The sequence below is a fragment of the Macaca fascicularis genome, chromosome 10, assembly GCF_037993035.2.
Source record: "Macaca fascicularis isolate 582-1 chromosome 10, T2T-MFA8v1.1".
Lineage (NCBI taxonomy): Eukaryota > Metazoa > Chordata > Mammalia > Primates > Cercopithecidae > Macaca > Macaca fascicularis.
The window spans coordinates 33,101,930-33,117,880 of NC_088384.1; the positions used below are offsets into that span (position 1 = coordinate 33,101,930).

Sequence of the window (15,951 nt, forward strand, 5' to 3'; positions counted from 1 at the left end):
GACCAAAGTCAGGTGGTGACACCCTCCAAGGCCCCATGGGACAGCCAGGGCTCCAGGTGAGCGGACAGTGCCTGGAGGCGGGACATGGCCAAGCTGGACTCACGCTCAGGTCTGCCCGAACCCGAACAGCTGGCCAGAGCTCCATCCCTCCTCCAGACTGAGGCAGGAGGGCCTCAGGGGGTGGTGAGGAAGAGTCCACACAGCCAGGCCAGCTGTAGGCTCTCTGGAAGCACTGTTGCCACCCTGGCCCTTGGTTTTCCCATCTGTAAAATGGCAGAGATGGTCCAGAGGAGGCTTGTCAGCTGGTGGGCGGGAGCTCAGCCCAGCCCCACCAGCTGAGTGCAGACCAGGGCCTTGGTGCCGAGTGTTTGGAAGGCTGGGCTGGCTAGTGGGGTCCTTAGGATGGCCTGTCCTGGGAGAACCTGGAGAACATCTCTCCCCTACACCCCCACATTCCCAGCTGGGCCCGGCTGGCCCTGCCTCTGAAACATTTGTTAGAGATAAGGCCTTCATTCCTAAGGCCTTAATTCCTCACTGCCCAACAGAGCCCCTGCCTCCCTACTCTGCTGTCTCCGACCTAGTCACCCCTCCACTTGTGATGCTCCAGCCCTCAAGGGCCCCCAGGAGGTTCCCAGAAGGAGGATGGCACCACTGAGTCCCAGTGTGGGTCCTGGAGCCTGGAACTCATGCCCCTGAGCCCAGGCCAGCTTCACTCAGCCTCAGCTGAGCGTCAGGCTGCTCTGTGGTCCAGGCGATGGGAAGTCCTTTCTATATATAGAGAAAGAAACCCTATCATGGCCGGGTGCCGTGGCTCACGCCTGTAATCCCAGCACTCTGGGAAGCTGAGGAGGGAGGATCACCTGAGGCCAGGAGTTTGAGACCAACCTGGGCAACATCGCAAGATCCTGTCTACAGAATATAAAAAATAAATTAGCCAGGCATGGTGGTGTGTGTCTGTGGTCCCGGTCACTCAGGAGGCTGAGGTAGGAGGATCCCTTGAGCCCAGTGGTTCAAGGCGGCAGTGAGCTGGGATTGTGCCACTGCTCTCCAGCCTGGGTGACAGAGCGAGATCCTATCTGTTGCGGTTCCAAGCACAGGAAGCCTGCGGCACCCCAGGCAGACATCGCCAATGGGTCCCAGATCTCCTGTCCTCCCAGACAGGAAGCTTCTGGTGTCAGCTCTGAGCTCTAGGAGGCTCCTGCCAGTGGCTCAAAAGCAGCACCTGGACACACCCACCCTGCTAGTGGTGGGAAAGGGAGTATCCCTGGGCTCTGGGTCAGGCAAAGCCAGCCCTAGAGGGGTTCACGGCTCCCATTGGGCCTCCTCTGGTGCTGGCAGCCAAGAGAGGGACAAGCAGAGCGGAGAGCCAACACCGGGGCCCCCACCCTCAGGTTTCGGGAACCTCAAGGTGCCCAAGGGGTTCCAGCCTTGCCCCCGCCTCCTGTCACCAGAAACTGCAGTCCAGGGAGGGGCAGGATTGGTTCAGGGGAGGGGTCCTCTCCTCCCTGCTGGCCCTGCCCCCACAAGGCCCGGGCGGGCGCCGAGGCCCAGCTCGGGCTCCAGAAACATTTGCTTTAAGTCTTAAAATATCAGGTTCCCGCATCACGGGGCTTCCCTCGGGGCCCGCTGGGCAGGCGGGAGGGATTTTAGGAGTAAGAAGAATCCCACTCTGGCCCCCACCCCGCCAGCAGCTCTGCCAGCCCTCGGCCTCAGCTGAAGCGAGCCAAATGTTTGTGGGGTGGCTGGCTGGGCACCCACTCTCCTGCTTCGGAGGAGCCCCCAGTTGGCCTGGCCTCTTCAGGGTCCCTTCGCCCTGCTCAGAACATTGGACAGGTGGTGGCCAGGCCCCAGTGGCCTTGGTTCTCACCCAGAGCTCAGACTTGCTGCCATAGGACCATGGATACTGTCAGCCAAGGACAGTTCAGATGGGGAAACTGAGGCATTGGGAAGGAGGCCTCCTTGAAGAGTGAGCCTTTTGCTCCTGGGGGCGGAAGTGTGCACCCCAACTCTGGTGTCCGGCCTTGTGCCAGATGAGGGGCATCAGGAGTCTTATAAAGAGAATGACACCAGCTGGGTGTAGGGCCCAATATTTGGGGAGGGGTCCTGGGGCAGGACACTTGCATGGGGTCTTGAAAGTTAAATACGAGTTTTAGGATGGCCCTGGTGCAAAGGCTCCCTTGATAGGAGGAGCAACCACAGCAGAGGCCTGGAGGTCGTGGACTGGGGCCAGGCTCACGGTGTATAAGGGAGGCCCTGGTCCACCAACACAGGCCCAGGGAGGAGGTGGGCTTGGGTGTTGGGTGAGGGGGTTGGGCCTCGGGGTGATTCCAATGCTTAGAGCAGGATTTGGGACCTGTTGCACATGGGATTTGGGGAGACAGGAGAGCACTCCCTGCTTGTGGGCTCTGCCACTCATCTCAAAGGCGGATCTCTCCTACCTCTGCTGCCCAGGGACCACTGACTGGAGGAAGATATGGCCCCACGCCCCCTCACTCCCTCCCAGGCAGACCACCGGCCTCGGCCCCAGGGACAGGCCCCGATGCAGAGTGGGAATTGGAGCCGGGCAGCAACAGCTGGGCCCACTGGTGCATCCCCCGCCAGGGGCCCCTGCCTCCGTTCCCAGGCCCCCGAACCAGCCCGTTCCCAGGCTGCACCCCACCCCCGAAAACACACTGCCTGGGATGTGGGCAGAGGAAGCTTCCAGGGGACCACTGGCTGGGAGGTCTCGCCTGTCCCCTGGCTACCGGGACGCAGGACCAGCCACCCACAGGACCTCAAGAGGCCCCACCTCTGTCCCTCGTGCTTGTGTTCATGGGCACTTTCCCTGCAGGAATACACACTCCAGAGTGGGGTCGTGGGAACTGGCAGCGCTCGTGCCCCCTGTCCAGCGGGGACCATGTGAGGGGGCAGGACCCCAGCAATTCTCGGAGCAGTTTCACACGGATCTGTCTGTGTGGAATCATGTCATTTGGGGGCTGCTGAACCTTCTCGGCTGCACGCGTGGGCTCTCTGCTTGCTTCCTTGGGAGCAGGTGCCCGCACCCTGCTGGCAGACAGTTGGGGTTGCTAACTTCTTTCTGTGGCCAGCAAGGCTGTGCTGAGGCCAAGAGTGCCTGTGTGGCCACCTGGTGCCCTCTGGAGAGACCTGGGTGGGTCTCTCCCTACCCGTGCCCACCCCAGGATTCTGGGATGTCTGACCATCTGGCTGCCTATCTGTGCCCAGGGCCCCCCACACCCTGTGCTGGGGTGAATCTCCCATTTTACATGTGGGGAAACCAAGGCCATGGCCGACCCCTGAGGAGTGGCAGGGGCATCTTGTGGCTCAATAGCCGTGGCTGCAAGTGACACGGAGACATGGGGGAGGGGCACGGATGGATGCCTAAGACCCACACTGTCTGGGCCGTTCCCCTTCGTGTCCAGGGTTATAGAAGGTAGGACTGGGATGGCTCCCTCAACCCCAAAGAACCAGGCGCCGTGTCCCAAGGATCTGAGGTCCCTGGAGCCCCCGAAACCCGAGCCAGCGGCTGGCCCTGGGAATGGGCGTCTGACCCCTCTGCAGCCTCCGGGATCCCAGAGAAAATCCTCGAGGCCGAGTTAATACCACGACCAATTTTTATTTCAACAAAGTTAATTCTCAACAATGTGATACTAAGGGAGAGGGATTTTCCTGCTTTTGGGGAGGGAGTGGGGGTCCTGACATGGCGCCGCCTCTCCCCACCCCCTACAGCTGTCCTCGCTACAGGGCAGGAGTGGGCCTGGAGGGTGCAGTGGGGAACGGAGCAGTGTCTCTCCTAGAGGCGACCCCAGATCCCCATGGAGGGCTGCCTCTTCCATTCAGCCTGAATGCCCTCCCTCTACACAAGCCCCTTCCCAACCCCTGAGATGGGCCAAGGGACCTCGAAGCACCCCCACCTCTCCTTATCTCCTCTCTGAGGGCCAGGTCTGACTCCTGTCTATGACCTGGGCATGCAGGGGTTGATGGGGAAGTTGTGCTAAGGAATGCATGAGCCCCAGTCCCTAGTGGACCCCTGACCACTCCCTGTGGTAGCCGGCCAGGATTCAAACTGGGCAGGAGCAAGGGCCCAGTGGCACAGAGCAACCTTCCAGGCACCTCAGCCCACCTGGGGAGCCCCAAGGGAGTAGAAGGGGAGACTGGAGGAGGAGGGGCACTCAGGTTTGACCTCAATGACCTCCCAGCTGAGCCCATGGCCGGACCCGGAAGCCACTCCTCCTGCTTGGATAATCGATGGTCGGGAGGGTCCCGAGCCTGTCAGAAATTCCTGCTGACAATGACCACATGGGCTGTCTCACAGGGCTAGGCCCTGCCCCGGCCACCGGGCCACCTCTCTCGGTCCTGGCCCACTCCATCACCTTAGCCTCGGCCCCTCTGGCCTCAGGTGGGCACTCACTATTCCCTACTGGACAGAAGGGATGCAGGCCCCAGGCAAAGTATGCCCCCTCCCTGCTGGGCCTGTGCCTTCCCACCACCCTGCAAACCTGAGCACTGCCCAGGGCCTGCCACCCTGAGTGCTGCAGGCGTGGCTCCCACGGGCATAGCCAGGGGATCCCATGATGGGGGGACAGACGGGTGGACGGGAGAGCCGTTTCCAGCAAAGGGACCAGAGTGTGCAAAGGTTGAGGGTGCCTCACTCGGAGGGCACTGCCAGAGTGCAGGGGTGAGGCCCAAGGGCACCTCCGACAGGCCAAAGTCAAACCAGATGGGCTGAGGGCCCTGGGGGCCGGGCGGGCCATTCGTCACCGTTATCTGCCTCGCCGCCGAAATCACAAACACATTTTTAAGTGAAGGACTGACTGCCACTGGCCTGCGGGCCCTGATGCCGCCCAGCTGTGGCCATATCGGGGGCGGGAGTGGTGCAGGAGGGAGGGGTGCCTGCTGCCTCAGGACCCACCCCCCCAGGCTGTGTACTGGGGCTGCCTGGGGGGAACAGAGGGGCTCCAGGTGGGGGATGTACTTTCCGAATGGGCCAGTGGCTCAGTGGTCATTCCACAGGATGGGGCTGGGGGCAGAGACCCAGGCAAAGACAGAAATAGGGGCAATGATAAAGAGAGACAGAGATGGGTGCAGTGGGCCCGGTACTTGTCATCAAAGACCCTCCCAGTGTGTACAGCACCAAGCCATCCAAGCTGCAAGGCACGGTCCAGTCTCATTGTGGCTGTGTCTGGCCTGTGGGATGTGGACAGGGCTATGGGAGACTCCAGGTGACCCGTGGCTCCCCGTCTCTCGGGGTGCAGGTGAGGGTGGGGCCGGCACTCCATGTGGCCATTGCTCTGTGAGCATAATGCAGGTCCTGCCTGGCACCCGGCAGCCCCCTCGACCCGGCACCCTGGACCCCTGGGCAGGTCCTCAGGGGTGGGGGGCGCCAGGAGAAATGGCCTGTGACGGGGTGGGCGTCCAGGGCGGGAAAGCAAACAGTGTCAGCGGCTAATGAGCGGGAACCGGGCCTGGGGCTGAGGGCCGGGGAGGGGCATGGCCATCGCTCATCCTGACAGCGGGCGGTGAGGGGGGGCCAGGGCCGAGATGGGAGGGAGCTTGAGAGCCGACAGAGGGTCCCCTGGAGACCCGACCCTGCACACAGACAGACCGACGGACGGAGGGGAGGCAGCCAGGTCCCAGCCCCCAGCTGTGGCCCTGATGGGACCAGCTTGCCAACTTGCTCCATCAGCTCCCTGTTGAGCCTTCAGCCCGAGGCCCCACCTCCAGACTTTGCAGGACAAAGGCTCAACAGGGAGGGGTGCGCCTAGGACCCCCCTTATTGCATACTAGGAATCCAGGATCTTGAGGCTTTGTTATTCTACCCATGTGGTCTGGGACCTCTGCTCTCCCTGGGCCTCAGTTTCCCCATCTTTACAAGGCAGAGGAGGGCAGGTGAGCTCTGGGGGGCTCTCTGCTCTGATGTGACAGCATTTCCGCTCCTCCCCCCTGTGTGCAGATCCAGCTGCCCTCGAGGCCCCCACCCTTTCCGACAGTCCTCCCCAAATCTCAATGCTCCCAGCAGGCCCAGTGGCAGTGGGTGGCTGAATCAGCACCTGAGGGGAGCCACCCGCACACCTGCTCTCCCTGGGGTGTCCAGGTTGTTCCCTCTTTCATAGGTGGGAAGATGAGGAGCAGACTGGAAGGGGGCATGGAGGCTGGGACATTAGGCTGGGCTCTGGGCCTCCATGTCTCCGGCAGGTGGGCAGCCACTGTGCCCCCAGCCCCTCACGCAGGCAGAGCGGCCTCACCTCTCATTGCCCCAAGCACCCTGAAATTGCAGGGTTTCTGAGCAAGACGAGACCTTGGGAGCACTTCTGAGCCCTCCTGGCCCAGCCCCTGCCCCCATGGCCCCACAACAGCGCAGTGCAGTGGACTGGAGGTTTTTGCCTGAGAGGTATCCCGGCCCCTGTCCTGCCTCAGCCAGGAAGGGGGTGCAGCCATAAATTCACACCGCCAGCCGCCCGCGGGATAAATGTGTCATCGACTGCGCGATTTATGAGCACACCCCTGGCCCTAAAGGCAGAGAAAATAAGCCTCTGTGTACACATGGTGCAGCGGGCAGGGCCAAGCTGCTACGAGGGGCACACGGCGGGGAGGCGGGGCAAGAGGTGTGAGGACACACTCATGGGGGCATGGGACACAGACAGCGAGGTGGGACTGTACATCTCTGGCACATCCACACACACACAGCGATGGGACTGGCACACTTAGAAGGTGGCCCAGCATGCCTGGGGCCACTCTGCAGGCTTGCCACCCGGAAGCCGAGTGGTTTGCATTGAGGGTGACCCACTGTGGGGCTGTGATGTTTCCCAGGGAAGGAGACCCTCCGATGCTTGCTGTGCATGTACCCATGTGAGCAGGTTCTCGCCCATCCCAGAAGGCCCAGGAGGACACTGGCAGGGAGGGGCCCTAGGGCTACTGCATGGGGAGTCAGAGGCAGAGCTGGTACCACATGACATAGGGAAGTGCATCGGAAGATGGGGCACACGGGAACAAGGGCTGGGGCTGGGGATGCCTTGGCTCTGCTTGGGGTCCCACCTGCTCCGAGGCTTGACTGGCCTTGTCCCAGAGGCCAGGGGACCCAGGTGGTCTCTGAGCACATCCAGACACCAGCGCAAAGGGAGCAAGGCCATGCATCCCCAAACGCTCACAGGCCTGCCATCACACCTGTGCGCTGCAGGCTTGTGGCTCCATTGGTGTCAACAAAACTCCAGCCCCAGTCACCTGCTAGGGCCAATTCCAGGTACAGCAGCCCACACCTGAGAGAACACGGGGAGGACTGTGGAGGATTCTGGGAGCACTCAGGGAGGATGTGGAGAGGATCCAGGAAGGACTGGGAGGACTCCAGGAAACAACCTGGGGAGGATTCGGGGAGCACTTGGGAAGATTCAGGGAGGGCTCTGGGAGGATTCAGGGAAGACCCAGGGGGACTTATAACAGCAGGATTGAGCCTAGCCAGGACTTGGGAGGTCTGTGGAGTCTTCCAGTTGGCCTTGGCAGACGATCACCCTTCTGCTGGTGATCTGAGGATGCTCTCCGTGCTCCAGCTGGTCCTCCTGCTGGCCTTGCCACAAGACTCAAGGGTGTGACCCTCTGGGACAACTCCTGTTAGCAGTGACTCCTTGGCCCACAGAGAATGGGCTGACTGATATCCCAGTGACATCCACGGCAGCACACGGCATCTGGCACCCCTAGGGAGAAAAGGCCAGATCACTCAGATCACTGACCCCTAGACTACGGACCCTGAGCAGGCACCTGTGAGAAACCTGCTGACCTGGGACCCCCAGAACAGGGACCCAGAGCAGGACTCTCCAGGCTCAGAACCCCAGACCAGGGACTTATAGACTAGCATTCCACAGACCAGGGATTTCCATACCAGAGAGTCCCATGCCAAGGACCCCAGGACAGGGGATGCCCAAGTGAGGCATTTAGTGCCAAGAGAGGCCCTGGGCTCCCACAAACAGGTCCATCCCCACTTTTGCCACAAAGAAAATCAGTGGTCTCCCACGCCCCTCAGCATGGAGGCCTGGAACCTGCTTGGTCTCAGAGTGGCCAGGTCCCTGGCCTCACGTACTGCTCTGGGCACTGGTGCCTCCTGGTCCTAGCCCCCAGGCTACTCTCCTAGAGGAAGCCAGTGCAGTCGGTGCCGAGTGAGCACCTTCAGTGGGCAATAAGGGCACGCTGGGCATGCTGGGACAGGCGGCTATCGGGGGCTCCTGCCCTCCCCAGCCCTGCTCAGACAGCAGCCCCTTCCTCGGCGTTTACAAACATCTTTAAATAAACAAAGCATAGAGAAAAGCAACCCCCCCAAATACAAATCACATCAAAATAGATTTTGAAGCAGACACCGGGGCAGAGCTCGGCCCTGGATCTGCCCATAAGCACCTCCTTGAAGCCCCAGCCCAGCCTGGGATCCCCTGAGTGGCAGGTACAGCTGCCACATGGTGAAGGGCCGAAGCCTTGGTCTGCACTTCGGGCTGACGCTGCCCTGGGACCCTCACCCCTGGCTCACTGGACCCCCAGCCCTAGACTGAGGCTTTTCTCCCAGGAGTGGGCGCCCTGATTCTGTCAATGTGGCCCAGCCAAGAGAAGTGGCTGTCATGGGGACCTGTTGGTGCCCACCTGGGGTCTGTACCCCCACATCCCAGGGGTCCATCAGGCAAAGTTCATAAGGCTTCCCTTCCAGATCCTCCCATCTCTGAGGGTTCCTGTACCCCACCAGGAGAGCAGTGATCTTGTGGGGCTGGCCCCAAGGTCCTGTGTGGCTGGGACAGACAGTGGAGAGAGTCGCACCTGGGCGACCTGGGGAGGGCAGCGCAGACCGGCCCCTGTGGTTGAATGAGCTCTTGTCTCCCCGGCCTGTTTCGAAACTGTTAGGCCTAGAGTCCCTCAATTTGTCAGACATGCTTAAACACACCTAGGTGAGCCCCAGAGAACTTCATACTAGGGGGAATCCCAGTGTGGGGAGGAGGGAGCTGGCCCTCTCAGGAGGGATGGAAGAGGAGTGAGGTGTCTCTGCCAGGTGGGGGTCTGGGGCCAAGGGATCTGCACCCCCCAGCCCTTGACCCCGGCAGCCAGCAAGCTCCAGACAGGACGACACACTGGTCTGAATGATTGAGCATGAATAGATGATGGGAGATGGGGCCCCCTGCATACCCCAGCACCCTTCTCCCCTCGAATTCTTCTCCCTGGGACATTCTGGAAAAGCCAGACCCTCCTACAGGCTGAGCTGGGCACACCTCCAGCCATTGCATGCCTTGAACCATCCCCTGAGACGTCACTAGTGCTAGAGGGTTTGCTCTGAGGATGAAGGCGACAGTCCAGGTGACCAGGCCCAGGCCAGCCCAGGGACAGTCAGTGCCTGTCTCAGGTATAGAATTCTAACATCTCCGAAGCTCTTTCTAGACAAGGAGCAGCAGCAGCCCCCACCCCCAACCCCACGGCTCCTTGAGACAAGCTGCGGTGATGTCACGGTGGACATTTGTGTTTCCTGGTGTACACTGCCCTCATGCCCGCCGCAGGAACCCTGGGAGCTGTCTGTAGGATGGACCCTGGAGAGGGGTTGCTGAGGCTGGCCCAGCTAGAACTAGGGTGCCAAGCATACCCCACAGCTCCAGGGAGCACTCCCCCAGGCCCTCTCAAGCCTCTCCCACTGGGTACTGACTTTGCACCTGCCCTGTGTGTATGTATGTGGGGTGCACTCACCTGCAGGGGACCCACCTGGCCCATCTCTCACCACCTTTTGTCCAGCTGGCCCTCAGCGCCCTGGGGGGTGGTGGTGAGAGGAAAACAGGATGGAAGGAGGCACTTCCTGTGGGCAGAAAGAGCCCGGGAGGGCTTCACTGGGTAGGACATGCTGACCCCTAGTTCCTGAGGGGCCAGAAACAGGGGTCTCCTGATGAGGACACAGAGTCACTCCCTGCAGACATTTCCTGTCTGGGGAGAGAAAGTGAGGATGTGAGTGTGTACATCCAGTGTAGACAGTGCTCAGTCAGTTCAACTGTGCTGGGGGTGGGGGCCACTGTGGCTCCCCTCAGGGCTGTTTATTTTAATTTTTTTTGAGACAGAGTTTAGCTCTGTCACCCAGGCTGGCATGCAGTGGCGTGATCTAGGGTCACTGCAACCTCTGCCTCCTGGGCTCAAGCCATCCTCCCCCTGCAGCCTCCAGAGTAACTCGGATTACAGGTGCCCACCACCACCACGCCCGACTAATTTTTGTATTTTTAGTAGAGACAGGGTTTCACCATGATGGCCAGGCTGGTCTTGAACTCCTGGCCTCAAGTGATATGCCTGCCTCGGCCTCAAGGCTGTTTTTTTTTTTTTTTTTTTTTTTTTGAGACAGAGTCTCGCTTAGTCGCCCAGGCTGGAGTGCAGTGGCGCGATCTCGGCTCACTGCAGGCTCCGCCTCCCGGGTTCACGCCATTCTCCTGCCTCAGCCTCCCGAGTAGCTGGGACTACAGGCACCCGCCGCCTCGCCCGGCTAATTTTTTGCATTTTTAGTAGAGACGGGGTTTCACAGTGGTAGCCAGGATGGTCTCGATCTCCTGACCTTGTGATCCGCCCGCCTCGGCCTCCCAAAGTGCTGGGATTACAGGCGTGAGCCACCGCGCCCGGCTCAAGGCTGTTTAAAGAGGGACAGACACAGCCAAGGACAGGCCTAGTCCCCAGGACCAGCGGCCCTGAAGCCCCCCTCAGCCTGTGGGGTAGTGCTTCGAGAACCCCTGCTGATTTATGGCTCTCCCGGAGGGGGGACGGAGTTATGGCTGCAAAGGTCTCCCTCCCTCCTTCGCCTCTCTGTTGGGGGTCAGCCGGGGTGGGGGTATGGTGGCTCTCAGCTGGTTTCCAGATGGGCTTTGTGGAAGGGGCGCCCAGAGCAGGGAGGCCGGACACCCTCGCAAGGGTCCTGGCCCATGTCAGCGGGGCCACCGCAGTGCCACTGTCTCTGTCTCTCCTGTAGACCTGGCTCCCGTCTCTGTCTCAGTCCCTGTCTCTGTCACATGCAGCCCCCCTTTCCCACCCGTTGGCGGGGTGGGTGGGGGTGGGACCTGGTGATTTATCACCTTCAGCCTGTCTTCCATCGGAAACACAGGGGGTGGGCGCAGACGCTGCGCTGAGCTATGGGCCCCCAGGGCCCCGCCACCCACCCCAATGTTGTTGCTCCGTCTGGGCAGGGGGTGCAGTCCCCCGCAACGTGGCCAGGGCTTCAGCTCCCCAGACCTTCCCAGGACCTCTTCCACCGGGCCCCATTGAGGCCTCGGCTAGTAGGGGTCGGCCCAGCTCTGAAGCTGAGGCTAGTGCCACTCCAGGCTGGAGGGGGCCCACGAAGGACCCCACAGGCAACTCTCCCCAGGCGGGGCAAGAGGTGACAGAGCCTCTTTTCCTGCATCACTGATGGCCCGTGGACCCGGCATCCCTGGCAGGAGCCGTGGAGCCCAGGCCTTCAGGTCGCCCGCCCCTCCCCCGCGGCGGTGTGTACAGCCAGGGCCCAATAAGTGTTTACCGAGCAAACACCGGCGGGAGGGGGACAGCGCACTTGGGTTGACCCCCACCCCACGCCCGGCGGAAGAAGTCCCTTATCTTCTCGGTTGACAGGCTGTCAGTGCGCCAGGGCAGGGGCGGGGGCTGCGCTCATCCCGCCCCGTCTGTCAGCCGCCACGCGGCGACCCCCTCCCCGCCCTCATGAGGGGCGGTCTGCCCGTCCCACTCGGTGCCGCTCGCCGCCAGCCTGGGCAACCCAGCGTCCCTGCTCCAGGCCTCCGTTTCTCCGCGAACCCCAGCTGTCTGCACCCACAGCTCCCACCTCTTTCCGCGCTCACCCCTTACTTAGTCAGCGTTTCCTGCAGACTGCGAGCGCCCTCTGGTGCCTGGCTAGGGTTGCTCGCCTGAGAGGAGAACACGACTAGGCCCTTGCCCTGGGAGCTTCCCGGCGGTGTCTGAGCTGTGCATCCTGAGCTGTAAGCCTCCCGGTCCAGCCCTCACTGACCACCACTGGCCATCACAGACCCCGCTGGCACAGCCTTTGTCTTGGCCTTTGTGGGACAAGACGGATGGCCATCTTGCAGGGCCTCGCTCACTCACTAGCTGGCTGTGTACAGGCCGAAGATGTGGCTTGAACCCCAGGTGGACCTTAGGGACACAGGCCTGGACACTGTCCTGCACTATGTGTCAGGCCAGGGCAGGCCTAGGAAGCTCTGTAAGGATGGGCTTGAGAGGGGCCTCTAAGATTGAAGAGTAGCCACAACACGAAGGGTGTGCTCGCAGAGGGACTGGCACGGGCAAAGGCATGGAGGGCCTGGCCCACGGGGGAGGGTACGCCAGGACTGGGCCTTGACCTAAGGCTGAGATCACAGGAGCCCAGGGAGGTGCGGCGGGCAGTGGTGGTGAGAGGGCCCTTGGGCTGCAGGGCAAGGAGCCCTGAATCAGCTGGCCTGGGAGCTGGAGGTGTGGGGTCCAGGCAGGGCTTGGAGAGGGGACCCCTAACCTGTTCCTGCCTAGAAGGAAGAATCTGAGGTCACAGAGGGCCCAGCTCATCAGTGGGGAGGGGGCCCAGGGGCAGGTGTGTTGTCTGTGAAATGAAGGACAATGCTGGGGTCAAGGTGGTGCCCAGGTCTGCAGGGAGCACGTGCATTTCCCCTGTCCCCACAGGGCCATTCAGGGGTACTAAGCTGGGACTATCCACTTCCCCACACTCCTTGGAGGCAGAGGCCCCAGGGTCAGTGTGTGTGGAGGGTCAGCTCAGAGTCAGGTGTGGGGACTGGGGGCTCCCAGGCAGCCAAGGAAGGTCAGCCAGCGAGGGCAGCCCTGTGCCTTCTGTGCTCAGTACCTTGGCACAAACCAGTCTAGACCACGGAGAGCCGGCAAGAGGAGGGGCTGTGGAGGAACCATAGGGTTCGACTGCCCCACCGACCAGCAGGCAGGAAGTTCTTCCTTACGTCTAACCACACAGTGATTCCAGCCGCTTTCCCCAACAGGAGGCCCTGTGCCTCTGCAGCCCCTGCTTCAGGGACCCCTGCCAGCCCCTGAGCGAGACACTGGCCCAGGAGACCTCAAGCCTTGCAGGCAGTGGGCTGCCCACTCCCCAAATCTCCTGCGGGGGCCTTTTCTCACAGACCAGGGGAGTGTCCTTCTCCTGGCTGGGGGCCACCTAGGACCCCGGGTCATTTTCTTCTGGGCCGTGCATTTGCACCCCAAAGACCTCAGTGAGGCAGAGAGGGGATCCAAGGGGCTTGCCTCAGCTCTGCTTCCAGTGCAGTCACAAAAAATGCTCTGGGGCCCAGCAGAGAGCCCTCTTCTGGGATCTGGTTTCTTGCAGAAAGTGGGGAGCACACCCCCTCCCCGTGCCCTGCTTGGACTGAGTTTAGAGTGTTGCACACGCACGGTGTTATGACGATGGTTACCTCTGACCTCCACTAGGAGCTCTGGAGATGCCAGGCCACTGCTGGGGAGGGCAAGCCAGGCAGTTCATTTGTGTAAAGGGGGCCACTGTCCTTGATGTGGTGATAAGGCCGGATGGACAACCACAGCCGGCTGCAGCCCACAATGGGCCGGATGCCCTGCACCTGCTCACAAAGGCAGGGGTGGCTCCTACCTCACGTCTGACCGGCAGCCTCAAGATAGCATCAGCCCTGCAGGAGGGCCATCTGTCTTGTCCCATAAAGGCCAGGACAAAGGCCGTGTCAGTGGCAGCCTCCTCGACCCGGTCAGTGGTGGTCAGTGATGGCCACTGGGGGCTGAGGGCCTTCCTGGGCCAGGTGGCCGGGACCTGAGGCTCCTCATCTGGGGCCTCTCTGGGATGCATGGAGAATAGTCTCCATTGTTCATAGGGCCAGCCAGGTGGGGGCCACACGGATGGTGGCAGAGGGACCCTGTCCCTGGCACCCCAGGCCAGCCCCAGTAGTGAGGAAGGCATCAGTCACCCCTTAAGTTGGGCACCTGTGCTGACCTGGTTGCTCAGCTCCAGAATCCGGGCAGGGCAGTGGGAGGCCAGAGACTGGAGGACTCTGAGAAGCCCCTTGCTGGTCTGGGCAGTCAGAGAGGACTTCCTGAGGGAAGTGGTGGCCTGGTGGGGGACTCGCCAGAGGCACAGGAGATGAGTAAGGAGCAGTGGCATGAAGGGCACCGTGTGAAAGGCAGAAGGAACAGTGTGCAGAGGCCTGGCCGAGATGCAGGCCCCGTGTGGCACAGCCTGGGAGCCTGGGGAAGCCAGCAGCTGCGGGTAGGGACAAGAACGGCTCTCGGCTGGCAGCCTGCTCCTGGAAGAAGGGGTCTGGGGCTGGGGCCGCTGCTGTGGGATGGGGAGGGATGGCAGGAGGAGGGTTTGGGGGTGTTGGTGGAACCTGTGGTGGGGGCAGGCTCACTCCAGGACACAATGATTCCAGAGACCCTGCAACCCCTGAGGTCCACTCATCCTGTGGGGGCCCTCCATGAACCCCCACTGCACATGGCTCCCTCACGTAGAGACCGTCTTCTCACTCCAATGGTCCAGGGAGTCCTAGATGGAGCAACAGACCCGAACCAACCCTGGTCACCTGCCCCAACACTCCCCTAGAACTGAACACTGCCAACACCGCAGTCCCTGCATCAGGAAATCCAACCCTTGAAATGCTCTCGGTGTCCTCATGGCTGGCACTGTCCACAAGAACCAGCCCCTGAACATGCTCAGATGACAAGGCACAGCTCTGGGGCTGTCCTCACGGCCTACAGCATCCTCACCACCCCCAAAGCATCCTCACCGCCCCCAAAGCATCCTCACCGCCCCCACGAGGTCCTTACCATCTCCACAGCGTCCTCACCGTCCCCACAGCGCCCTCACCGTCCCCACAGCGCCCTCACCGCCCCCACAGCGCCCTCACCACCCCCACAGCGTCCTCACCGCCCCCATAGCGTCCTCACTGTTCACAGCGTCCTCACCGTCCCCACAGCGCCCTCACTGTTCACAGCGTCCTCACCGTCCCCACAGCGCCCTCACTGTTCACAGCGTCCTCACCGTCCCCACAGCGCCCTCACTGTTCACAGCGTCCTCACCGTCCCCACAGCGCCCTCACTGTTCACAGCGTCCTCACCGTCCCCACAGCGCCCTCACCGCCCCCACAGCGTCCTCACTGTTCAGTGTCCTCACCACCCCCACAGCGCCCTCACTGTTCACAGCGCCCTCACCGCCCCCACAGCGCCCTCACTGTTCACAGCGCCCTCACCGCCCCCACAGCGCCCTCACTGTTCAGTGTCCTCACCGCCCCCACAGCGCCCTTACCAACCCCACAGCGCCCTCACTGTTCAGTGTCCTCACCGCCCCCACAGCGCCCTCACCGCCCCCACAGCGCCCTCACCGCCCCCACAGCGCCCTTACCAACCCCACAGCGCCCTCACTGTTCAGTGTCCTCACCGCCCCCACAGCGCCCTCACCGCCCCCACAGCGCCCTCACTGTTCAGTGTCCTCACCGCCCCCACAGCGCCCTCACCGCCCCCACAGCGCCCTCACCGCCCCCACAGCGCCCTTACCAACCCCACAGCGCCCTCACTGTTCAGTGTCCTCACCGCCCCCACAGCGCCCTCACCGCCCCCACAGCGCCCTTACCAACCCCACAGCGCCCTCACTGTTCAGTGTCCTCACCGCCCCCACAGCGCCCTCACCGCCCCCACAGCGCCCTTACCAACCCCACAGCGCCCTCACTGTTCAGTGTCCTCACCGCCCCCACAGCGCCCTCACCGCCCCCACAGCGCCCTTACCAACCCCACAGCGCCCTCACTGTTCAGTGTCCTCACCGCCCCCATAGCGCCCTCACCGCCCCCACAGAGTCCTCACTGTTCAGTGTCCTCACCGCCCCCACAGCGCCCTCACCGCCCCCACAGCGTCCTCACCGCCCCCACAGCGCCCGCACCGCCCCCACAGAGTCCTCACTGTTCAGTGTCCTCACCGCCCCCATAGCGCCCGCACCGCCCCCACAGAGTCCTCACTGT

The 15,951-nt window shown here is 62.2% G+C and overlaps 1 long non-coding RNA gene across 1 annotated transcript; it reads right to left on the reverse strand.

Moving 5' to 3' along the window:
- Positions 1-3,593: 3,593 nt before the first annotated feature.
- Positions 3,594-9,933, reverse strand: LOC141407869 (uncharacterized). Its single transcript, XR_012419008.1, has 2 exons — positions 9,700-9,933; positions 3,594-7,685 (listed from the first exon to the last, which is right to left on the reverse strand). It is a non-coding gene; the product is annotated as an uncharacterized lncRNA (long non-coding RNA).
- Between the last annotated feature and the right edge of the window lie 6,018 nt (positions 9,934-15,951).